Here is a 27,231-nt window from a genome sequence, read left to right on the forward strand (position 1 = left end):
CTCATTTTCCACACTAAAAGCCTAACGTTAAACTCCCAGTTCTTTTAAAAATCATGTCATTTGTCCAACCAACCTCAAATTCAAGTATTTCTGACCACTATTCCCTATCATTTTGGCTCTCTCAATTACTTCTACTACAGCTGACCTCTAACCACACCAACTTCTATTCACTGACCTTGATTTTCCCTTCTCTGTCCAGCTTAGATTCCGCAGCCACATTTCAAATATTCTTTTGTCAACACTCTCAAATCTTTTGCCTTGCTACTCCTTCTACACCTCAGATGAAGATCAATTCTGAGTTTTAGCTCGATGGTGTTGGAGAAAAATCACAAAACAAAGGGTGCTCCTATAAATTTATCCAACCACAACTAGGCCCTCAATGTTCTCAGCAATCATTCTACATTTTTTTAGGATCTTCCCCAACTGCCATATCAGTTCTGTCAAACTTTTCCAACCAATTCAAACCTAAGTCACCCAAACCCTCCCACTCACCCTCCTCTCTTCACATTCCCTATCCCTACTCACATCAAAGGCCACCCTAAGTTGCTTTATTTTTTTAAACATATAATTCACATACCATAAAACTCACCCTTTAAGTATACAATTCAGTGGCTTTTATATATTTACGAGGCTATACCATACAACCAACACCACAACTGATTTTAGAACATTTTCATCATCCCACAAAGAAACTTGGTACCCATTAGCAGTTACTCCTCATTCTCCCCTTCTCCAAGGCCTGGGTAACCACTAATCTCCTTTCTGTCTTTATGGCTATACCTCTTCTGATCATCTCATATAAATGGAATCATACACTACATGGCCCTTTGTGTCTGGCTTCTTTCGTTTGGCATAAAGTTCTTCCAGCTTCATCACACTATATGCATCAGCATTTCGTTCCCCCTCCCTTTTTTTTTTAAGATTTTATTTATTTATTTGACAGAGAGAGACACTGTGAGAGAGGGAACACAAGCAGAGGAAGTGGGAGAGGGAGAAGCAGGCTTCCCGCCCAGCAGGGAGCCCAATGCAGGGCTTGATTCCAGGACCCTGGGATCGTGACCTGAGCTGAAGGCAGACGCTTAATGACTGAGCCACCCAGGCGCCCCTCATTCCTTTTTATGGCTAAATAATATTCCATTGTAGGGCTACATCACATTTTGCTTATCCATTTATCAGCTGATAGACCTAGGTTGGTTCTACTTTTTGGTCACTGTGAATAATGCTGTTTATGAACATTTGTGAACAAGTTTTCTTGTGGACATGTTTTCAATTCTCCTGAGCATATACCTAGGAATGGAATTGCTGGGTCATATGGTAACTCCATATTTAACATTTTGAGGAGCTGCCAAAGTGTCTTCCGAAGTATCTGCACCATTTTACATTCCTCCTAACATTTCGAGAGGAGTAACTCTCCTAATATATGAGAGTTCCAAATTCTCCATATCCTTACTACACTTTTTAGGAATGCTAGAGAAATATCAATTCTAGCCCTTGTAGCTTTCCACATGGACTAAGGGAAACATATAACTCTAGCTCTCTCCAAACATCCTGTCTCACCTAAAGGGAGAAAAAACCTGAGAAGCACTGGCGGTTATAGTCCAGGGGCACAGGCTCACCAAAAGACTGAAACCTAATTATAAGACTATAGAATGCTTCTCCCTCTACTCTTATCACTACATTACTTAAGGCCTATGTACCACAGTTCCTTTTATCTAGTATATCATGTATACTTTTCAACAAAAAATTACAAGGCATGCTAGAAGACAAAAAACACAGTTTGAAGAGACTGAACAAGTAATATATGCATGAATACTGAAGTCTTCAGACCAGAATATTTTAAAATTATATGTTAAGGACTTTAATGGAAAAAGTAGACAACATGCAGGAAGAGACAGATAATATAAAATATAAACAGAGAGATGGACATTCTAAGAATAAATCAAAAAGAAATGCTGGAGATAAAAATAACATAAATGAATATTTTTGATGGATTTATTAGACTGAACATAGCTGAGGACAGACTCTCTGAGCTTGATAAAATAAGAGAAATTTCTAAAACGGAAAAGCAAAGAGAAAACAGACTGGAATAAAAAAAAGGGACAGATTATCCAAGAACTGTGGAATAACTACAAAACGTGTAACATACATGTAATGGGAATAGCAGAAGAGAGAAAAGAACAAAAGCAATATTTGAAGCAACAGTGACCGAGAATTCCTCCAAATTAATGTCACAGAGGCTCAGAGAATATGAAAGAGGAATAATATAAAAAACAAACAAAAAACTATAGTAAAAAAAAAATCATATTCAAACTTCAGGAAATCAAAGATAAAAAAATTTTGGAAGAAGCCAGACCAGAGGGGAGCCTGGAAAAAGGGTGGAGTAAGAGGACCTTAAGCTCACCCTGTCCCGTGGATACAACCAGATAACACTGGAGTCAGTGTAAATAACCCAGCAACCACTGCCCCCCCAGGTGGGCAGAACAGACTCCACAACTGAAGGTGGGAAGAGGCTATACTGAAGAGGGCGGGGAGGGCAGAGATGTGGTGGGGAGCCAAACTGCTGCTGTAGGCTGCTGGGCTGGCCAGGGGAAGGAAGCTGCAGGCTGGGAGAGGAAAAGAAACAAACTATCACTGGGAAGCCTGCATGAGGAAGAGGAATTCCTGTAACATTTGGCTTTCAAAGTGAGAGGCCAAATTTCCTGAGTTCTTACAACCAGTGGGACTTACAGCATGGAATTAATTAAATAATTAATATTATGTTATATTAGTCACCATACAGTACATCATTAGTTTTTGATGTAGTGTTCCATGATTCATTGTTTGAAAGCACGGAATTTAGAAAATCAATGGGCTTGGTTCTGGGACAGCCCGGAGGGCAATAGGAAGCAGAGTCCCTGTCCTTAAAGAGACAGCAAGACAAACAGCCAGTGGAAATACAGCACAGAAGCAGCAGTTTAAAAAATGCTTGGGGCATATGAGAGGGAGAGTAATTGACTCATTCCTGAGTGTGTCCTAGAGGGCCAGGGATCACCAAGGAGCTTCTCCAGGAACAAAGGAGCTGACAGCAGCTGCACTCACTATTTGCTACCTAAGTTGTTTACACCAAACCCCATCTCCTTGTGCTTTGGTGGATCCACCCTTTCCAGTCAAGTTTGCCTCAGTCCCAGCACTGCCAAGTCCCCTCCCCGAGAAGACTGTGCCAACATTGCATCTCCCAACCCACCTCCCAATCCATGTGTTTTGCAGGGCCTCAGTCCTGGTGGTGGTGGAGGGCCTTGCAAGTCCTAGGTGCACCTTGTTAAAATTGCGTACGCCACCTGTGGACCAAACACTGGGCAAAACACGCAAAGAGAGCTTCTCTAGACAACTAGACCGAAGGAAAAAGTGGCCAGGACACAATAGTGGGATGCATGCAACACACACAGGAGACACCCCTTGAAGTACCAGGTTCTGGTAAACAGAGGATACTGCACTGCACGGCACTACAGGCCCTCTTCTTCATAAGGCCATTACTTTCAAGAGCAGGAGACATAGCTGACTTTCCTATCACACAGAAACAGACACAGAACATTAGACAAAATGAGAGGAATATGTCCCAAACGAAAGAAGAGGACAAAACCACAGCAAGAGACCTAAGCTAAATGGATATAAGTAATATGCCTGATAGAGAATTTAAAGTAATGATCATAAAGATACTCGCTGTACTTGAGAAAAGAGTGGAGAACATCAGGGAGACCCTTAACAAAGAGATAAAAAAGAATCAGAGATGAAAAGCACAATAAATGAAATTAAAAATATACCAGATGGAATAAATTGCAGGCTAGAAAAGGCAGAGGAATGAACTAATGATCTGGAAGACAGAGTAATGGAAATTCATCATGTTGAGCAGATAAGAGAAAAAAATACACAAATGAGAACAGACTTAGGGAACTCAGTGACTGCATCAAGTGTAACAACATTTGCATTATAGGGATCCCAAGAGAAGAAGAGAGATACAAGGGGACAGAAAACTTATTTGAAGAAATAATACCTGAAAACTTCCCTAATCTGGGGAAGTAAAGAGATATCTAGATCCAGGAGGCAGAGAAATTCCCCCCAGCAAAATCAACCCAAGGAGGTTTACACCAAGGCATACAGTAATTAAAATGTAAAAAAGTAATGATGAAAATTGAAAATTTTTTAAAAGCAACAAGAGAAAAGAAGACAGTTATATACAAGGGAAACCCCATAAGGCTCTAAGTGGATTTTTCAGCAGAAACTTTGTAGGCCAGAAGAAAGTGGCATGATACATTCAAAATATTGAAAGGAAAAAATCTGCAGCCAAGAATACACTATCCAGCAAGGCTATCATTGAGAATAGAAGGAGAGATAAAGACTTTCTCAAACAAAAGATAAAGGAGTTCATGACCACTAAATCAGCCCTACAAGAAATGTTAAAGGGGAATCTTTGAGTGGAAAGGAAAGGCTATAAGTAAGAATAAGAAAGGTAGGAAATACAAAGGTAGTAAAAATAAGTATACCTGTAAAAATCATTCAAAAGATTCATAAAACAAAAGAATGTAAAATATGATATCATATAACTAACATGGGGGAGGGAAAAAAGAAAAGACTGGTTTCACACTTAGGCAACCATCAACTTAATATAGACTGCTATATGCAGAAGATGTTATATAAAAACTTAATGGTAATGACACATCAAAAACCAAACACAGATACACAAAGAAGAAAGAGAAAGGGACCTAAGTATATCACTAAAGAAAGCCAGCCAACTGTGAAAGAGAGCAAGAGAAGAAAGGATCAGAGAAGAACTACAAAAACAATCACAAAACAAGTACCAAAATGACAATAAATACAGATCTATCAATAATTACTATGAGTGTAAATGGATTAACTCCTCCAATCAAAACACATAGGATGACAGAACGGATAAAAAACAAGACCCACCTGCACACTGCCTACAAGGGACTCGTTTCAGACCTAAAGACACATACACATTGAAAAGGAGGGGACAGAGGAACATTTATCATGCAAATGGATGTCAAAAGAAAGCTGGGGTAGCAATACTGATAAGGGACAAAACAGACTTTAAAACAAAGACTGTAATAAGAGACAAAGAAGGACATACATATAATTATTAAGGGGACAGTCCAACAAGAAGGTATAACAATTGTAATTCTTATGCACCCAACATGAGAGTACCCAAGTACATAAAACAGTTAATAACAAACATAAAGGAACCAATCGATAGTAATATAATAAGGGTGGGGACATCAACACCCCACTTACATCAATGGACAGATCATCCAAAGAGAAAATCAACAAGGAAACAGTGGCTTTGAATGGCACATTAGACCAGATGGATATAACACATATATTCAAACATTCCATGTGAAAACAGCAGAATAAAAATTCTTCTGAAGTACACATGGAATATTCTCCAGAACAGATCACATATTAAGTCACAAAACAAATCTCAACAAATTCAAAAATATCCAAGTCATACCATGCATCTTTTCTGACCACAATTCTATGAAACTAGAAATCAACCATAAGAAAAAATCTAGAAGAGCACAAATGGAGGCTAACTAACATGCTACTAAATCATGAATGGGTCAACTAAGAATCAAAGAAGAAATAAAAAATTACATGGAGAGAAATGAAAATGAAAACAGGATGCTCCAAAATCTTTGGAATGTAGGAAAAGCAGTTCTAAGGAAGTTTATAGCAATACAAGCCTATCCCAAGAAGAAAGAAAAATCTCAAATAAACAACTTAACCTTATACCTAAAGTATCTACAGAAAGAACAACAAACAAAACCTAAAACCAGAAGGAAGGAAATAATAAAGATTAGAGCAGAAATAAATGATATAGAAACCAAAAAGACAATAGAACATATCATTGAAACCAGAAGCTGGTTCTTTTTGAAAAGATCAACAAAATTGATAAACCTCTGCCAGCCTCAAAAAAAGAGAGCACTCAAATAAACAAAATCACAAAGGAAAAAGGAGAAATAATAACCAATAACATAGAAATATAAATGATTGTAAGAGAATATTATGACAAATTATATGCCAATAAATTACACAAACTTAAAAGAAATGGATAAATTCCTAGAAACATATAACCTACCAAAACTGAAGCAGAAATAGAAAATTTAAACAGACTGATTACCAGGAATGAAATTGAATCAGTAATAAAAAACCTCCCAACAAACAAAAGTCCAGGACCAGACAGTTTCATAGGGGAATTCTATTAAACATTTAAAGAAAAGTTAATACCTACTCTTCTCAAACTTTTCCAAAAAACAGAAGAGGAAGGAAAACTTCCAAATTCATTCTGTGAGGTGAGCATTACCCTGATACCAAAATCAGATAAAGACACCACAAAAAAGGAAAACTAGAGGCCAGTATCTCTGATAAACACAGATGCAGAAATCCTGAACAAAATACTAGCAAACTGAATCCAACAATATGTTAAATCATTCACCACCGGGGCACCTGGGTGGCTCAGTCGTTAAGCATCTGCCTTCAGCTCAGGTCATGATCCTGTGGTCCTGGGATCGAACCCTGCATCGGGCTCCCTGCTCAGCAGGAAGCCTGTTTCTCCCTCTCCCACTCCCCCTGCTTGTGTTCCCTCTCTCGCTGTCTCTGTCAAATAAATAAATAAAATCTTAAAAAAAAAAAATCATTCACCACAATCAAGTGGAATTTATTCCCAGGATGTAAGAGTGGTTCAATTTTCACAAATCAATCAATGTGATACATTGCATCAATAAGAGAAAGAATAGGGGCGCTTGGCCTGGCTCAGTTGGTAGAGCATGTGACTCTTGATCTTGGGATTGTGAGTTTGAGCCCCACATTGGATGTAGAGATTACTTAAAAATAAAATCTTAAGGAAAAATAAGAGAAAGAATAAAAAACATGATCATTTCAATAGATGCAGAAAAAGCATTTGATAAAGTACAATATCCACTTATGATACAAACTCTCAACATAGCAGGTTTACAGGGAATATACCTCAATGTAATAAAGGCCTTATATGAAAAATCCACACTTAACATCTTACTCAGTTAGGAAAAACAGAGCTTTCAACACTTTTATTCAACACTGTGCTGGAAGTCTTGGCCACAGCAATCAGACTAGAGAAAGAAATAAAAGTCATCCAAATTGGTGAGGAAGAAGTAAAACATTTACAATTTGCAGATGATATAATAATATATATATAGAAAATGCTAAAGACTCCAACAACAACAAAAATACTAGAACTGACAAATGAATTCAATGAAGTCACAGGATACAAAATCAATATATGGAACTCTGTTGCATTTCTATACACTAATAATGAAGCAGCAGAAGAGAAATCAAGAAAAACAATCCCATTTACAACTGTACCCAAAATAATAAGATACATAGGAATAAACTTAACCAAAGAGGTGAAAGGCCTATACTCTGAAAAGTATAAAACAGTGAAGAAAGAAATTGAAGTTGATACAAAGAAATGGAAAGACATTCCATGCTCATGGATTGGAAGAACAAATATTGTTAAAATGTCTATACTACCCAAAGCAATCTACACATACAATGCAATCCCTATCAAAATACCACCAGCATTCTTCACAGAACTAGAACAAACAATGCTAAAATTTGTATAGAATCACAAAAGACCCCAAATAGCCAAAGCAATCTTAAAAAACAAAAACAAAACTGGAGGTATCACAATTCCAGACTTCAAGTTATATTACAAAGCTATTGTAATCAAAACAGTATGGTACTGGCACAAAAACAGACACATGGATCAATGGAACAGAATAGAAAGCCCAGAAATAAACCCACAATTATATGTTCAATTAATCTTCTACAAAGAGGCAAGAATATGCAATGGGAAAAAGACAGTCTTTTCAACAAATGGTCTTGGGAAAACTGGACAACTACATGCAAAGAAATGAAAATGGACCACTTTCCTACACCACACACAAAAATAAATTCCAAAATGGGTTAAGGACCTAAATATGTGACCCGAAAGCATAAAAATCCTAGAAGAGAAAACAACAGGCAGTAATTTTTCTGACATTGGTCATAGTAACATCCTTCTAGATATGTCTCCTGAAGCAAGGGAAACAAAAGCAAAAATAAACTATTGGGACTACATCAAAATAAAAAGCTTCTGCACAGTGAAGAAAACAATCAACAAAACTAAAAGACAACTTATTCAATAGGAGAAGATATTTGCAAATGACATATCTGACAAAGGGTTAGTATCCAAAATATATAAAGATCTAATACAACTCAACACCAAAAGCCCCAAATAATCTAATTAAAACATGAGCAGAAGACATGAACAGACCTTTCTCCAAAGACATCCAGATGGCCAACAGACATATAAAAATTTGCTCAACATCATCATAAGTGAAATGTAAATCAAAACCACAATGAGATATCACCTGACATCTATCAGAATGGCTAAAATACAAAACTCAAGAAACAAGTGTTGGTGAGGATGCGGAGAAAAAGAACACTTGTGCACTGTTGGTGGGAATGCAAACTGAGCAGCCACCGTGGAAAACAATATGGACTTTCCTCTAAACATTAAAAATAGAACTACCCTGTGATCCAATAATCACACTACTGAGTATTAACCCAAAGAATGTGAAAACAGTAATTTGAAGGGATATATGCACCCCTATGTTTACTGCAGCATTATTGACAATAGCCAAACTATGGGAGTAGCCTAGTGTCCATCAATAGGTGAATGGATAAAGAAAATGTGGTATATATATACAATGGAGTATTATTCAGGTATAAAAAGAATGAAATCTTGCCATGTGCAACAACATGGATGGAACAGGACAGTATAATGCTAAGCAAAATAAGCCAGTCAGAGAAAGACAAATATATGATTTCATTCATGTGGAATTTAAGAAACAAAGCAAAGAAGCAAAGGAAAGGAAAGAAAGAGAGAGAGAGAGGCAAACCAAGAGACAGACTCTTAACTATAGAGAACAAACTGATGGTTTGTTTGAGGGGAGGTGGTGGGGGGATGGATGAAATAGTTGAAGGGGATTAGGAGTGCACTTGATGAGCACTGAGTAATGTATGGAAGGCTGGGTCACTACATTGTACACCTGAAACTAATATAGCACTGTATGTTAAAATAAACACTGGAATTAAGATAAAATTGATCCATTCACATCTCCTGAGGGGGGAGAGGGGTAAGAAAGAAGCCAGCCCCCTAAAAATATCCAACCTACGGGATCAAAGATAAGAATTATATACAATCTCTCCTTAGAAATTATGTAATCAAGAGAGGGGAATGAAATATTTGAAGTGTTGAGAGAAAAAAACCCCAACAGCCTAGATTTCTGTACCCTGTGATATCATCTTACAAAAGTGAAGGAGAAATAAAGACTTTCACAGACAAAGAAAAATTGAAGGCATTTGTTTCCAGTAGACCTGCCTTGAAAGTAGTACTTGAAAGTGAAACAAACAAACAAACAAAGTTCTTCAGAAAGAAGAAAAAAACAATACCGGTCAGAAATTTGGACCCACATAAGGAAAGGAAGACCTCTGGAGAATGAATAATTGAGGGCAAAATAAAAATGTTTATTTTTCTTATTCTTAATTGATCTAACAGATAACAGCTTGTTTAAAGTAATAATACCAACAGTGTATTTGATTATGCATGCTTACACCCACATATACACACACACACATTCACTCTTATGTGAAATAAATGACAGTAATGATACAAGGGATGGGAGAGAAGAATTAGGAGTATTTTGCTATTATATGGTACTTGAACTACCCATGAATGTAGCAGTGTTATTTGAAAGTGGACTTGGGAGTAGTTTTAAATGCATATTGCAACTCTAGGGCAACAACTTAAAAAAGTAAAAATAGAAAGAGAGTTGATATGGTAAGAAGAGAGAGAAAATGGAATCATATAAAATGCTCATTTAAAACCACCAAAGGCAGAAAAAGTGTAGAAGACAAAAAAAAAAAAGGAACAAAGAACAATGGCAACAAATAGAAACCAGTAACAAAGATGATAAATATTAATCCAACTATATCAATTATCACCTTACATGTAAATGTTCTAAATACACCAATTAAAAGACAGAGATGGTCAGAATGAAAGAGTGATGAAACACAAGTTTCAACTATATGTTATCTATAAAGAACCCACTTTAAATATAAAGACACATATACATTAAAAGTGAAGGAATGGGAAATGATACTACATCAATTAAAAGAAAGCAAGAGTAGCTATATTAATTTCAGACAGAGCAGACTTCAGAGCAAAGAAAGTCATCAGGAATAAAGAGGGGCATTACATAATGCCAGGGGGCAATACTCAAGGAAGATATAATAATTTTTAATGTTTATATGTCTAACTACAGAGGGTCAAACATGTGAAGCAAAAACTGATCGAAGTGTAAGGAGAAACAGATGAATCCATAATTATAGTTGGAGACTTTAAAACCCCTCTAACAGAAATAGACATTTCAAGAAGATAGAAAATCAGTAAGGTCATAGTTGAACTCAACAGTACCACCAATCAACTGGATATAATTGATATCTGTAGGACTACTTCATCTAACAATGGTAGATTACACATTTTTCTCAACATGGCACATTCACCAAGATAGACCAAATTCTGGGCCATAAAACATACCTTAAATTTAAAAGACTAAAAATCATATAATGTCTACTTTCAGACCACAATGAAATAAACCCAGAAATTAGTAACAGAAAGAAGGCTGGAAAATCCTAAAATACTTGGAAATTAAACAACACACTTATAAGTAACACATGAGTCAAAGAAGAAACAAAGAGAAATTTAAAAATATTTTGAATTAAAAGAAAATGAAAATAGAACTTGTGAAAATTTGTGGGATGCAGCAAAAGCAGTGCTTAGAAGTAAATTTACAGCACTGAATGCATATACTAGAAAAGAAGAAAGATCTAAAATCAATAATCTAAGCTTCCACTCTAGGAGACTGGAAAAAGAAGAGCATATTAATTCCAAAGTAAGCAGGAGATAAGATATAATAAAAATTAGAGCAGAAATCAGTAAAATTGAAAATGGGAAATCAATCAAGAAAATCTACAAAACCAAAAGGTGGTTCTTTGAAAAGATCAATAACATTGTTAAGCCTCTGGCCAGGCTAAGAATAAAAAAGACACAAATTACCAATGTCAGAAATGAAAAGGGGACACTACTACAGATCTCATGGGCATTAGAAGGATAATAAAGGAATACGATGGACAACTTTATGCCCACAAATTTGATAACCAAGATGAAATGGACCAATTCTTTGAAAGATACAATCTGCTCAAACTCACAAAGTAAGAAATAGATTATCTGAAGAGGTCTATATCTAATAAGTAAATTGAATCAGTAATTAATAACCTTCCAAACCAGAAAGCACCAGACCCAGATGGGTTTACTGGTGAATTCTACCAAACATTTAAGGAAGAAACTATACTAATCCCCTACAATCTCTTTCAGAGAACAGAAGCAGAGGGAATACTTCCTAATTCATTCTGTGAGGCCAGCATTATCCTAATAACCAAAGACATCAAACACGAAAAAATATCGACCAATATTTCTCATGAACATAGAGGTAAAAATCCTCAACAGAATATTAGCAAATTGAAGCAAACTACATATGAAAAGAATTATATACCATGACCAAGTGAGATTTATCCCGGGTATGTAATGCTGGTTCAACATTCAAAAATTAATGCAGTCCATCACATCAAAAGGATAAAGAAGAACCACCACATGATCAGATACAGAAAAAGCATTTGATAAAATCCAACACCCATTCATGCTAAAAATTCTCAGCAAACTAAGAATAGAAGAGAACTTCTTCAACTTGATAAAGAACATCTACAAGAAACCTAGAGCTAACATCATATTCATGATGAGAAACTTGAAGCTTCTCCTCTAAGATCAGGGAAAAGGCAAAGATGTCCATCCCCCACCCCAAAAGCTTTCCAACATCATAGTGGAAGTCTTAGCTAATGTAATAAGATATGAAAAGGAAATAAAAGGTATACAGATTGGGAAGGAAGAAATAACTCTGTTCACAGATGACATGGCTGTCTATGTAGAAAATCTGAACAAACTGACAAAAACCCCTGAAACTAATAAGCAGGTATAGCAAGGCTGCAGGATACAAGGTTAATATATAAAAGTTAACTACTTCTGGGGTGCCTGGGTGGTTCAACTGGTTAAGCGTCTGACTCTTGGTTTTGGCTCAGGTCATGATCTTAGTGTTGTGAGATTGAGCCCCATGTTGGATCCATGCTTAGCTTGGAGTCTGCTCTCTCCCTCTCTTTCTGCCTCTCCCCCAGCTCATGCATGTTCTCTCTCTCTCAATAAATAAATAAAATATTTTTTAAAAAGTTAACTGCAGGGCACCTGGGTGGTTCAGATGGTTAAGCATCTGCCTTTGGACCAGGTCATTATCTCCAGGTCCTGGGATTGAGTCCCACATCGGGCTCCTGGCTCAGTGGGGAGTCTGCTTCTCCCTCTCCCTCTTCCCCTGCTCATGCTCTCTCTCTGTATCTCTCTGTCTCAAATGAATAAATAAAATCTTGAAAAAAGTTAACTGCTTTGCTATATACCAGCAATGAACAAGTGGGATTTCAAATTAAAAACACATTACCATTTATATTAGCATCCCCCAAAATGAAATACTTAGGTATGAATCTAACAAAATATCTGTAAGTCCTATATGAGAAAAACTATAAAACCCTGATGAAAGAAATCAAAGAAGTAATAAATAAGTGGAGAAATATTCTAAGTTAATGAACAGGAAGACTCAATATTGTCAAGATGCCAGTTCTCCCCAGCTTGATCTATGGATTCAACTCAATTCCAATAAAAATCCCAGCAAGTTATTTCATGGATATAAAAAAGCTGATTCTAAAGTTTATATGGAGAGGCAAAAGACCCAGAATAGCCAACTCAATACTGAAGGAGAACAAAGTTGTGAGACCAACATTACCTAACTTAAAGATTTTCTATTAAGTTACAATAATCAAGATAACGTGGTACTGGTAAAACATCACTGGAATAGAAAGAATAGAGAACCCAGAAATAAACCCGTATAAATACATTCAACCCATTTCTGACAAAGGAGCAAAGGCAATACAATGAAGCAAAGACTGTCTCTTAACAAATGGTGCTGGAAAAACCAGACATGCCAAAAAAAGAAAAAAGAAAGAAAAAAAAAAGAATCTAGACACAGACCTTATACCCTTCATGAAAATTAACTGAAAATGGATCAGAGGGGCGCCTGGGTGGCTCAGTTGGTTAAATGTCTGCTTTCAGCTCAGGTCATGATCCCAGGGTCCTGGGCTCTCTGCTCAGTGGAGAGCCTGCTTCTCCCTCTCCCTCTGCCTGCCACTCCCCCTGCTTGTGCTCTCTCTCTCTCTCTGTCAAATAAATAAATACAATCTTTTTAAAAAATGGATCAGAGACCTAAATGTAAAGTGCAGAACTACAAAATTTGTATAGGATAACATAGGAGAAAATCCAGATGACCTTGGGTATGACAGAATAACAAAGGCACGATCCATGAAAGAAAGAACTGATAAACTGGACTTCATTATAATGAAAAACTGTTCTTCTGAAAAAGACAACGTCAAGAGAATGAGAAGACAAGCAGACAAGCCACAGATTTTGAGGAAGTATTTGCAGAAGCCGCATCTGACAAAAAATGTTATCAAAAATGTACAAAGAACTCTTCAATCTTAACAGTAAGAAATAAAGAACTCATTTAAAAAATGGGCAAAAGACTTGAACAGACTCCTCACCATAGAAGATATACAGATGGCAAGTATCCATATGAAAAGATGTTCAATATCACATGTCATTAAGGAATTGAAAATTAAAACAACAATGAGGGGCGCCTGGGTGGCTCAGTCGTTAAGCGTCTGCCTTCGGCTCAGGTCATGATCCCAGGGTCCTAGGATCGAGCCCCGCATTGGGTTCCCTGCTCAGCAGGAAGCCTGCTTCTCCCTCTCCCACTCCCCTGCTTGTGTTCCCTCTCTCGCTGTGTCTCTGTCAAAAAATAAATAAAATCTTAAAAAAAAATAAAACGAGATACCAACATATAGCTATTAAAATGGTTAAAATCCATAACACCGATAACACCAAATGCTGATGTGGATTTAGAACAACAACTCTATTCACTGCTGGTGGGAATGAATGCAAAAATGATATAGCCACTATGGAAGACAGTTTGGTAGTTTCATAAAAACTATATTCTTACCAACAATTGAGTTGCTTGGTATTTACCCAAAGGAACTGAAAACGTACATCTGCTAAAAACCTGCACATGAATGTCTATGGCAGCTTTATTCATAACATTAAAATTTGGATGCAACTATGTCTTTCAGTTGGTGAGTGGATAAACAAACTGTAGTACATCCAGATAATGGATTGTTATTCAGTGCTAAAAATAAATGAGTTATCAAGACATGAAAAGACATGGAGTAAACTTAAATGACTATTACTAAGTGAAAGATGTCAATCTAAAAAGGCTACATGTTATATGACTCCATCCATATGACATCCAGATTAGGCAAAATATGGAAACAGTAAAAAGATGAGTGACTGCCAGATTAGAGGGGAGGTGGGGGTGAATAGACAGAACACAAAGATTTTTAGGGTAGTGAAACTACTTTGCACAATACTCCAACTGTGGATACATATCTTACATTTGTCAAATCCCATAGAAGGTACAACACCAAGAGTGAACCCTGATGTAAACTAGGGTTTTGGGTGATGATTATGTCAATTAAGTTCACTGATTGTAACAAATGTATGATGTTGTTTGGAGATGTAGACAGTGGAGGAGATTGTGGCATGTGTGAGGACAGGGAATATGTGGGAATTCTTTGTACTTTCTGATTGCTTTTGTCATGAACCTAAAACTGCTATAAAATATAAAGTTTATTAATTAAAAAGTACCATAAATATTATATATTTAATATGTTATAATTATACAATTTATAATAAGATAGTCCTGCTATAAACATGCTTAAGAATAAATACAACTGATTTTGATACGCATGCAATTTAACCAGAGTAGGTGAAAGTACAAAGACTTACTAGAGAATAGTCTACCAGCTGTGAACATTAAGCTATGAGCAGTCAGCAGGCTGTAGGCATTAATCAATATGTTTTACAGAGGGAATGAGAACACTGGCTAATCCCATCAGGCAGTTAACTGGGGTTCAGTTAAGTGAAATTCAGTTAAGAACTCTTTCACTGTAGGTTTTGATATGGTAGATGAGAAGAAAAAAGATAATTAAATACTTTCTTGGGTGGGGTAGTTAGTATGGGGGAGATAACTGGAATATACATATAAAGCTTAGGGTTACTTCAAGAGAAGGGCATAATGAGGTGTGTGTCTGGCTGGGGGTTAAGTGGCGGTGTGCAGAAAATATGGCTCTCTATTCTTAAAATGCAGAGCCTAGGCTCGTGTAAGTATAAATATTATTAATTTATATATATACATTTTTAAGATTTATTTTTTTTAGAGAAAGAGTGAGAACAGAGGGAGAGGGAGAACCTTCAGCAGACTCCCGGTTGAGTGTGGAGATGGATCTCAAGACCCTGAGACTGACCTGAGCCAAAATCAACAGTTGGATGCTTAATCGACTGAGCCACCCAGCTGCTCCTATTATTAATTTTTAAAAATTTTGGTAAGGTAGTGTAGGAATTATTTTTTTAAAAATTTAAAAAAGATTTTATTTATTTGTCAGAGAGAGAGAGGGGGCAGGGGCACAAACAAGGGGAAGCAGCAGGCAGCAGGAGAAGCAGGCTCCTTGCTCAGCAGGGAGCCCGATGCAGGACTTGATCACAGGACCCTGGGATCATGACCTTAGCCGAAGGCAGACGCTTAACTGACTTGAGCCACCCAGGAGTCCTGGTAGTGTAGGAATTAAACAATAAAGAAATGGATTCATTCACTCAACAAATATTTATTGAGTATCTAACATTCTAGGCCCTTCCTATGTACTGGGATACAAGTAGTGATCAAACAGGCCAAAATCCCTGCCCTCACACAGCTCACAGGACACTGGAACAGATAGATAAAAAACAAGATTAAAAACAAGTAAAATGAATAATGTCACACAGTGATGAGTACTAAGAAAAAACAGAGCCAGTAAAGAAGCCAGGAAGAGTTCAAGGGAAGAGGGTGTCTGGAATTTTAAATAGAGGCCAGGAAAGACTTCCCTGAGGCCTGAAGGAGATGCAGGAGAGAGCGATGCATGTCTGTGAGGATAGAGTGGCCAGGGTGGGGCGACCATCCAGTGCAAAGGAGGATACTGAATGTGACCGAAGGAGGCAAATGTGGCTGGACAGAAATAGGGGCAAAAACAGTAGATGAGGTCTGAGAGCTGACCAGGGACCAGACAGCATAGGGCTTTGTAAATCATAGTAAGGACTCTGGCTTCTTACTCTGAGATGAGAAGCCACTAGAGGTTTTGAGTAAATAAGACACGCTATCTAACATTTTTATAGGCCCACTCTGGCTGCTGTTTTGAGAAAAGAATGAAGAGTAGAGAGGGTCAAGGGCGGATTTGGAAATCTACTGCAATAATCCATCTGAAAGATGATGGTGGCTTGGATCACAGTGGCAGTAGTAGAGGTGGTGAGAAGTGCTTAGATTCTTGATTTGAAGGTAGAACCAATTTCTCAGCTCAAAGTAACTGAAAAAAAAATTAGGAATAAAATCTATAAGCTGTGGCCTGCATATGTTTCAACTGTAGACTCATAACCTGTTTAGTGATAAAGGGTAGGGGCTATACTAGCAATATACTGCTTGCAATTTTTGTGAAGTTAAATATTATACAGTGTTTTTTGGGGCCACAAAGGACATAATCCAGCCTCATTTAATGCAAATGCGTGTAGAGTTTATATTTCACCAAAATATTTCTTGAGCACCTTTACTGTGTGACTAAGATTGTGCTTGGTGTCAAACGGTACATAGGTTTGCTTTATAGAATTTTACAGTCTCTTATGGTCCTTGGTCTAGAGAAACTATTCTCAAAACAACAAGAAATGGGGAGAAGAGGCCAGAATTAGAAACAAACATAAATCTTCCATCTCTGTCTGTGATTTTTTTGAAGTAAAAGTTTTGCAAACTTTTGAGTCAGATATTTCTTTTAAAAACATGGAAGTATTAGATCATCAAAAGAAACCGAACACTGTTTAGATTTCCTTCTAGACAGTTTGATTACTGTATGTGAATTGTCCCCCCACAATGGAACCTTGATGGAGAACTGTTTTCATTAGGACACAATATGTGTTGTGAGAAAAAAGAAAACCCCAAACATCTAGAAATAGTTTCATATCGGGTGTAAAGCGCAGCAATAACATAGGGAAAATACCTCTTCCAAAGCAAGAATCTGTCATTTTACAAGCAGGGTGTTGCCTTTTGAGTTCACAGTCCACCTATCTGGTTTTTTCATGGTGGATGGTGGGTCCCAAGTGGCCCTTCCTACACAGGCTATCCAAGCACTGCTTTTATTATTAGTAAACAAGGAGATAACTGCCTAAGTAAGACAACTTCTGGCCCAGTACCGGAACTAAGAGTTCAAGTAATCCAATAAAACTTGGCATTACTTTCTCTGGGTAGAGTACTTTGCCAAACAATTTCCTGGGACACTTGGGTACTATGAAACAGTAAAAAGGTGGGTGTGTATGAGGTGGGGGGAGGAGGGGTGGGAGGAAGGTGGGGAAGAGGAACACCACAATGGGCATACTCCTGGTAGGAGGCCATATGATACACAAAAAGGTGTTTTCAACAACATGCAATGTTATAATCTAATTTTACATTTGGAAAACCAAAGCAATCAAGTATACAAAATACAGAAAGTTAATGTTCTTGTTTGGTGAAGACACATATTTTTTCACTTACTTCTTGGTGATTGTCATGGAGGGTATACTAGAATAGAGGAATTTTATGTTTATCAAGAGGGGAAATGAGTTTTAAACGAGTCTGAAATCAGTTTTAAAGCTGAAAAATAAGGTCTTTCACAGTTTATTACATGTAACTATGATATGCATTGAAGACACAGAGTTAAATAAGATTGACAAGAAATTCTTGTCCTTTTACAGTTCATTGACGTAGTGGGGGACAGATGGATAAATAGTAAAAAAATGTAAAGGTTGTAGCTGATATGTGTAAAGATATTTATTTAAATCTAAGAGAAAAACAGGGAAGAGACAGATGAATTGAACAGATGGAGTGACCAGCTAACTGCTCATTATCATAATAAATTCACAGATGCTCTGGAGATCTGAAGGCAGCAGAAAATACCAGCTAAGTAAATGCCTGGGATGGAACACTTAGCACAGGGTACTCACATGTTTGGAATCCAGTTTCATATCAGGGAGGTAGGGAGGGTTCCTTTCTTGCTCTAAAACAAAATGGTTCAAGCCTAGAATCTGAGGAAAGCAATATATGAGAGAGCAGAAGAAACAAAGGTCCCTAGTATTTTGACCCAAACAAAAACTTAGTAGTTAACAGTTCTAGAGGAAAGGTCCTTATTGGTTCAAGGAACAGTGCTCCTCTATTTTCTTATATTTTACACTGTTCTCTTCAGCTCAAACCTGCAGCTGCGAAACAAGACTGCAAAGAAGAGATGGAAAGAATGTTCCTTTCTATTACAGGCAACAACTCCCAAACCTTTTACCCTTTCAAAGCCGATGAATACTAAAAGATGACCTGTTTTGAGAAGGAAAATTGGAGATCATTTATAAAAACTATAGTGTAAAAAAAAAGGAAAGAGACTCCAGCAAAGTGTTCTTCATTTTAAACAACTCACAAATTAAATTCTCTTCCTAGGAAGAATTCCTAAAAGAAAAACAGAGAGCTTTGGGTAGTAGGGAACTTTTCTTCAGCCAAAAGTTGAAGACAAAAAACAAAACAAAACCAAACCCCAAAACATTTTAGTTGCAGGGGGCCAAGCAGTAATAGCAATAATAGTCTTCATTACTTTGAACAGTAAAATGAAATTCAGTTTTCCCCACAAAACAAGACATAATTGTAATGTGCTTAATAGAACAGTTTCAACTAAAAAGGAGAAAATTTAAAACAGAATTATATTTCTATATTTTGATTTTAAATCTTAAATCTTCACAATGCTCAGGGCTTCAGAAAGTAAATCAAATGGTCCCCAAATTCAACTTTGACATATTTAATGCTCCAGAAGTACAGTTTCCTAGGAACATTGTTCCTTTAAATACCCTACCCAATATGCTAAGGCTTTGCCCTTCATACACAGAACCTCTAGGCTCTCACCCACCCAGGCAATTCTGACCAAGTGTTTGGATGTATCGTCCTGTGTTATTATAAGCTACTCATTTCATTTCCTTTTTTTTTTTTTTAAGATTTTATTTATTTATTTGTCAAAGAAAAGAGAGAGCACACGCAGGGGGAGCGGCAGGCAGAGGGAGAGGGAGAAGCAGGCTCCCCGCTGAGCAGGGAGCCCGATTCGATTTGAGGCTTGATCCCAGGACCCTGGGATCATGACCTGGGCCGAAGGCAGACACTTAACCAATTGAGCCACCTAGGCGCCCCTCGTTTCCTTTGTTTTTAGGTGAAAAAAGGGAAGCAAACTGAGGATTTCAAAAGGGACGGGGGTGGGAGGATGGGGTAGCTGGGTGATGGGTATTAAGGAGGGCATGTGTTGTGATGAGCACTGGGTGTAATACACAACTAATGAATCGTTGGACACTACATCAAAAACTAATGATGTACTATATAGGGGCTAACTGAACATAATGAAAAAATACCCCACATTATCAGGTGTCTGGGTGGCTCAGTTGGTTAACTGTCTACTTTGGGCTCAGGTCATGATCTCGGGGTCCTGGGACCAAGCTCTGCATCGGGCTCCTTGCTCAGTGGGGAGTCTGCTTCTCCCTTTCCCTCTACCCTCTCCCCCCACACCCTGCTTGTGCTTGCTCTCTCTTAAATAAATACATAAATAAAATTCTTTAAAAAAAATAAAACCACATTATCTGTAACTCTAATTGAGGAGTAACCAGACTAATTAAATCATCTCAAAGATTCTTGGTATGTATTCACTAAAATCTGACAAATCTGTATTTCCAGAGTTGCCTATTGCTGTGCAAAGACTCACTTGTCTAGTAAGGCAGGACTAGGTCTCAGGGGGTAAGAATGTGCAGAATGATTTATTTTGCTCTTCTTTCTGCATTAATGCACCCACTTGTGTTAGTGCAAGTTACTCTGTCAAGAACAGAAATCCACAGGACCACCAAGAAGACGCATTATATGATTATCTGCTTTCAATACCTTCATATGTAAAATGGGGCTAATACCTTCTCCATTTAACCCAAAAAGATGTGGTGAAGATCAAATAAATATTTCTTCACGTGCTCTACAAACAATAAAAGAATGTGAAAGCTCTTTTTGCCAATCATGTTACAAAGTTTTCAAAGAAGTATATATGAGAAAGTATACTATACAGACTATAATTATATTAAAAGGCCATATACAAATGAAAAAAAGATTGGAAGGAAACACACCAAAATGCTCAAAGTAATTATGTTAGGGTGGTGGGATTACGAGTAATTACTTTCTACCTTTTGTTTTAACTCCCCAACATCCAGTCATACGGTTATGTTAAAGAAAGAGGAAAGTGCCATCAAGAATCATAGGCTTCTTAAACTTCAATTTAATTTCACACACAATACATGAATACAGTTTCTTTTTAAAGTTTGACTACACATAAAGCTAAAATTCTCTTTGACCTGATTCTTCCCACTCCCCTCTCCAGAAAATATACCATTAGAGGAGTTAACAGCTTATTGCTGAAAGGAGCCTTCAAGAGAATTTCTAGTGACATTCTCTCTCTCGCTCAAATCAGAATTAGCCCTACAGGGCAGAGAAGAGTAAACATGTCTAGCAGGAAGAGCACGAGGGCACAGTTTATGAACTTAGCGTTTTATATTAAAAAATTCATTTAAATTCTGCATTTAATTTTATAGAACAGTGTTTAACACATGAATGTTTGAAACTCCAGGAGACGAGGGGAAGGCATCTTGTACTCTTAAAACAATAATACCTTTCCTTATGAGTGCAATACCACATAGCACAGATTAGGTTCACCTTCCTGGCAGATAACGGACACATTCTGATACCGAGAAAAAGAAGTGTTGTGACTTTCTAGTCCTTCTCTACTATACAGCAATATAATGAGAAATTCTACTATTGGCTAGAAATGTATGGTTAACTCAATTTATACTCTGTTATTTTTCCAGATAAAATTACATGACAATACACTGTAATTATCATACAAAAATCCCATTTAATTATGGGAAAATAGTCCATGACCATGAGTTTAATATAGCTTGGCATTTCCCTAAAAGGTTTAATTCTGAAAATTACAATACATCCGAGGTTGATCAATGTATATATTCTTATGTCACTGGGAGAAAAAGTAAGAAGCTTTTTATAAATAAGTTATCATTTTACTTCTTGCTAATTTATCTTGAGATCTACTTCAAGCAGAATATACTTAATCCATTCCACTGTCATCTCTTTCCCTTCAGACTCCAAATCGAGTTAGATGGAAAAGCTCATCATTACAGTGTTTTTCCACAGAAGCATCTTCTCTGGAGGCATTTATTCTTATTACAAAGTCTCTCCAAATATCTAATTTGGTTCTGGGTGTTTAGTAACATTAGCATATTTAAAAGACAAAATTGATAACTTAAAATCAAGATGTGCCAATGTGAACTATGAGGAAATTCTATAACAAGTTCCCTCACAATTTTGGGGCAGGGGGAACCAAAGCACCTCAAATATTTGAGAAAGGATTTTGTGCCACATAATATAATCCTTTTGCTCAGGCAGGCAACCTGAGGTAGCAGAAAGAGCTCTGGAGTCAGGGAGTCTGGCTCTGAGTTCAGGCTATGACACCAAGTAACTGGTCTTCTGGATCGCTAAACTCCTCCAGTCCCAGTTCCTTCATCGGCTAATGAAGGACAAATGAATTCAAATTTGTTCGTCACACAATGACAGAACACCATGAGATAGTACATTCATTATTCATTAAATGATATGAATTAAAAACAATTTTATAAATTAGCAGAAAATAGGAATATATTAAAAATTTAATATAAAATCACAACAATGAACATGTATGTACATACACAAACACAAAGTTCTGGAAGCACAGTATGTATTTCTGAATTCTTCTATTAGTATTTTTTGCTGTCTGGAAGTGAGTCATGGTTAAACCGAAGGCCCTGAAATCAGACTGCCTGGATTCAAATGCCATCTTTTATTTTCACCTATGGAAGTTGGGCAAGTTAATTATCTCTGAACCTGTTCTCTCATCTGTCAATGAGGATAATAATAGTACCTACTATAGAAGTTACTTGAAGAATTAAGCCATGTAAAGCAGGTAGTATGATATCTATCACATAGTAAGGGCCCAACAACAACAATGATAACAGTAATAGTAGCAAGCACTTATTGAGTGTTTACTATGTAACAGGTACTATTCTAAGAGTTTTACATGTATTACCCCATTTAATCATCACAACTACCACCAGGTAGATACTATCATTAGCCCTTATTTTATAGTGAACTATCCACAGAGAAAATAAGTAATGTAACCAAGTTAACTGTGGTAGTCACTATAGCTACTCACAAATATTTTTAGTTTTCCTTTCAGGAACACAGTAAGATTACACCATGGAACTCAGAGGGTCAACTCATAGTAGCAAGAGTCCAAAAGCTATTTTCCATGTTCCTCTCCTCCATTACAGTGACTGTGGTATATCAATGGAGTTTATGTCCTTGCCTAACTGACCAAAAATAGCATAGCCCCCTGTTAACCCAGTTTGGACAAGTAGCATGAGTGAGAAAAAAAGTCACTGAGATCCTGTAGTGGTTTGGTTATCATAGCAATAACCAAGTCTATCTTGATAGTAAATTTCAGATTTGGTATTATAATTATCTACTTATTTGCAGCTAATGCTGAAAGTTTAAGATTTAAATTATGGGAGAAAATAATAAAATTCTATGCATTATTTTTGATGTGTGAATCAATGAAAGTTTACCATTATCTAATTTAGTATCAGAATTTAAGAATTATTGGTCAAAATGTCTTCATAATCTTGGGCTAGGCAAAGACTTTTTAAAGAGGAAGCAAAAAGCACTAACCAGAGAAGAGAAAAATGATGAATTAGAGTTCACCAAAGTTAAGAATATCTGTTCATCAAAGACTATGTTAAGAGTGAAAAAGTAAGCCACAGACTGGGAAATAATATTTGTAACACATATATCCCCTAAAGACTCATATTCAGAATGTATAAAGAACTCCTACAAATAAGTGACCCATTTTTTTCCCAAAGGGAATAAAAATAAGGCAAGTGCTTCATAAAAGAGACCATCCGAATGATTAACAACCATAGAAAAAGACATACTACAACATATTCACCAAAATGGCTAAAATAAAAGACTGACAATACACAGTGCTGACAAGCATGAGAAGAAACTGAAATTCTCATATGTTGTTAGTGGGAATTTAAATGTGCCCAATCACTCTGGAAAACTGTTTGGCAACAACTGCTAAAATAAACCTATCCTATGAACCAGCAACTGCATTCCTAGTAATAAATCTTAGAGAAATGAGTGCTGATGTTCACGAAAAGACATGTGATAAGGATGTGCATAGCCCCATTATTAAAAACAGCCTCCAGCAGGGAGTCTGCTTCTCCCTCTGACCCTCTTCCCTCTCGTGCTCTCTCTCTCTCAAATAAATAAATAAGAAATCTTAAAAAAAAAAAAGGGCGCCTGGGTGGCTCAGTTGGTTAAGTGACTGCCTTCGGCTCAGGTCATGATCCTGGAGTCCCGGGATCGAGTCCTGCATCGGGCTCCCTGCTCAGCAGGGAGTCTGCTTCTCCCTCTAACCCTCTTCCCTCTCATGCTCTCTATCTCTCATTCTCTCTCTCTCAAATAAATAAATAAGAAATCTTTAAAAAAAAAATAAAAACAGCCTCAAAATGGAACCAACCTATATTTTCATCAACAGTGGCAAGGTACATTATGACGTATTCCTACAATGAAATCAGTGAAACACTTGCACAGATTGAACTACTGCTACATGCAACATGGATGAACCTCACAGACAGAATGATGTCAGAAGAAGCCAGACCCAGAGAGTAAATATTCCATGAATCCATTTACATGATGTTTAAGTAAAGGTAAAACTACTCTTTGGGGGAAGAAATCAGCATAGTAGTTATCTGCGGTAGGGGGAGAGAAGGTACTGACTGGAGAAAATTATCCTGAAGTGCTGGAAATATTTGCAGATATATATGCACAAATTCATTGACTTGTTCACTGAAGATGTGTGTACTTTCCTGTAAATACCACAGTTTTAAAAAGTTAAAAGAAAAAAGGAAGCACTGGTTTAGGTAAGAATTCCAGTACTGAAAGTTCCCACAAAGATCACGAGGTCCAACTATACATCCAAGGCTCGGGTCTCAACCTGAATGTTACTCTTGGGAATGTCTGAAAAGCTCTGATCATTAGATTTTTCTTTATAATGAACCCCAAACCTATTCCCAAGGAGCTTCCACCCTTGGGTTCTCATTCTACTCTTTTGGGGACAAATAGAACAAGTGTGCTCCCTCTTCTAAATCATATTCTCTCAGTTATCCCAAAACTAATCTGATGCCTGATGAGATTCCTTTCAGCTCTAAAAATTCTAGAATTCTATATTTTTATTAGTCCACATTTCTTTCATTTGCTCTTTCTCTACATCTCTTTCAAACCTTTACTTTACTCTTTCAACCAAAGTATTCTCAAGTTAAGCTTCAACCTGAGTAGATAACCAGCTGGTAAATGTAAATTTTATTTTATTTTTTATTTATTTTTTAAAAATATTTATTTACTTGAGAGAGCGAGAATGAGAGAGAGAGAGTACATGAGAGGGGGGAGGGTCAGAGGGAGAAGCAGGCTCCCCGCTGAGCAGGGAGCCTGACGCGGGACTCAATCTTGGGAGTCTGGGATCATGACTTCAGCCGAAGGCAGTCGCCCAACCAACTGAGCCACCCAGGCGCCCACAAAATGTAAATTTTAAATGAAGGTCAATATTTACAGTATATAGCTGGCCACATCTGTATGCTAATGAGAGCAGGAAGAAGGAACATCTCTCAATGCTTAATACATTAGAATACCAGAGTTCCTTATGAAAGATACCTAGCTCACTTGGATTTGGAGAATGCTTACCATTAAATGTTAAGGCTGGGAAGATGAGAAGTGTATTTCTTAGACAAAGGATAAGTCAAGTCAATGGTGATTATTTTGGCCAGTACATACCAAATAAGGATGAATATATGGAAAACACTGGTTATGCCTAAAGTGATGAATCATAGTGTGCTTCATGAACAAACATAAAAGCATTTCTCTAACCTCAAAGAGCCAACTGAAGTATTCACGGAATTGTGTATTTTAAGGCATTCAAAAGTCTCTACAGAGTAAAGTTTAGGAGATAAACGTAAAACCAGAATGAGATTTTTCTCACACTCAAGATAATGTATGTTCTGGTAGTACTCAGGCATTCTGTTTAAAAAGCATAACACTAAATGTATGCCTGTATTATCATTTCATACCTATGATTGCCCTTTTACACTGCTACAACCTCATATTCTTACCATTTTGTCCTTTATTTAATGGACTAGAACAATAACCAAGACAGACTCAAGATTATCTATAAAATCTGCAATATGAATTATGCAAAATGAAATGTATTCATTTCATGACTATGAGGAAGTTTTGATGTAGAATATAAAGTAAGAACAAGAAGGAAGGCCTACTAATAGTAATGCTTTATTGTAATCTGGGAGAGGAACTCTTTTTTTTTAAATATTTTATTTATTTATTTGACAGAGGGAGAGAGAGAGAGCACAAGTAGGCAGAGACGCAGGCGGAGGGGGAAGGAGAAGCGACGCGGGGCTCGATCCCAGGACTCTGGGATCATGATCTGAGCTGAAGGCAGCCGCTTAACCAACTGAACCACCCGGGTGCCCCTGGGAGAGAAATTCTTGCATGGCTATGCTCTTCAAGACTAAAGGTGCCCTGAAATTGATGGTTTTATGGAGTTGGCAGAGAAATATGGATGGATTAAAAGCCTGAAGGCAGTAAAGGTCATCTATCAGACTGAACCAGGGAAATCCTAAACACATCTAAAGATTCTCATCAACAACAATGAACTGAAGGCTTAATCTGCACACTGCTCAATGATGTACTGAACTATAAAGGAGAAAGCTAAATGTGCCAGGGTATCTGACTGAGTTTAGCATTTGACATCAAACTCTCACCCTTTTTTTTTTTTTTAAGATTTTATTTATTTGAGAGAGAGTGAGAGAGAGAGAGAGCATGAGTGGGGTGAAGGGCAGAGGGAGAAGCAGACTCCCTGCTGTACAAGGAGTCTGATACGGGGCTTGATCCCGGGACTCCAGGATCATGACCTGAGCTGAAGGCAGACGTTTAACTGACTGAGCCAACCAAGTGCCCCAAACTCTCACACTTTTCTGAACTCTTCTGGAACTGCTGACTTTATTCATCGAATGCTTGACACTTAAACTCTATTATCAGTAATCTTCCTTTAATGTGCTATAGGCAATTCATACTTAACAGCTATAAAACTGAATCCATAATCTTTTCCTCAAAATCTTTTCTATCCCCCATGTTCTCCATGTCAGCTGAGAGTACTCTACTCTGTCACTAAGGCTAAAAACCTGGAGTCCTTTTCAGCATTTCCCCTGGTCTTCCTGCCACAATGAATCCTTCACCAAACCCAGCTGATTCTGTCCTTTCTTCTGTGTTCCTGTTAATTACTGTCTCAGTTAAAGCCTTTAGTTTTCTTGATCTGAGTACTCCCAACAGCCTCCTGCCTGCCTGTCCCTCCTGACTCCAACTTGTTTCCACACAACTACCAGTGATCATTCTAGAATAAAAATCTAATCATGCATATCATTCCTTGTTTAAAGTCATTCAAGAGGGCACCTGAGTGGCTTAGTCGTTAAGCATCTGCCTTCAGCTCAGATCATGATCCCAGGGTCCTGGGATCGAGCCCCGCATTGGGCTCTGCTTGGCAGGAAGCCTGCTTCTCCCTCTCCCACTCCCCCTGCTTGTGTTCCCTCTTGCTGTGTCTCTCTCT

General features: G+C 37.4%; 1 protein-coding gene across 5 annotated transcripts in view; it reads right to left on the reverse strand.

Moving 5' to 3' along the window:
- The window catches only part of HMG20A (high mobility group 20A), a 75,074-nt gene that overhangs the window by 26,099 nt on the left and 21,744 nt on the right, over window positions 1-27,231 (reverse strand). For 2 of the 5 annotated variants that reach the window (XM_088024902.1, XM_088024903.1), the window contains one exon: window positions 18,395-18,475. The exons of the other annotated variants lie outside the window; for them this stretch is intronic. The gene's annotated coding sequence lies outside the window, so the exon portion shown is untranslated. The remainder of the gene's footprint in view (window positions 1-18,394; window positions 18,476-27,231) is intronic. 5 annotated transcript variants of the gene reach the window in all.

The sequence above is a fragment of the Eumetopias jubatus genome, unplaced genomic scaffold (genome assembly GCF_037043125.1).
Source record: "Eumetopias jubatus isolate StellerSeaLion01/CBP00866 unplaced genomic scaffold, mEumJub1_p1.0 scaffold_7, whole genome shotgun sequence".
NCBI classification, from domain to species: Eukaryota; Metazoa; Chordata; class Mammalia; order Carnivora; family Otariidae; genus Eumetopias; species Eumetopias jubatus.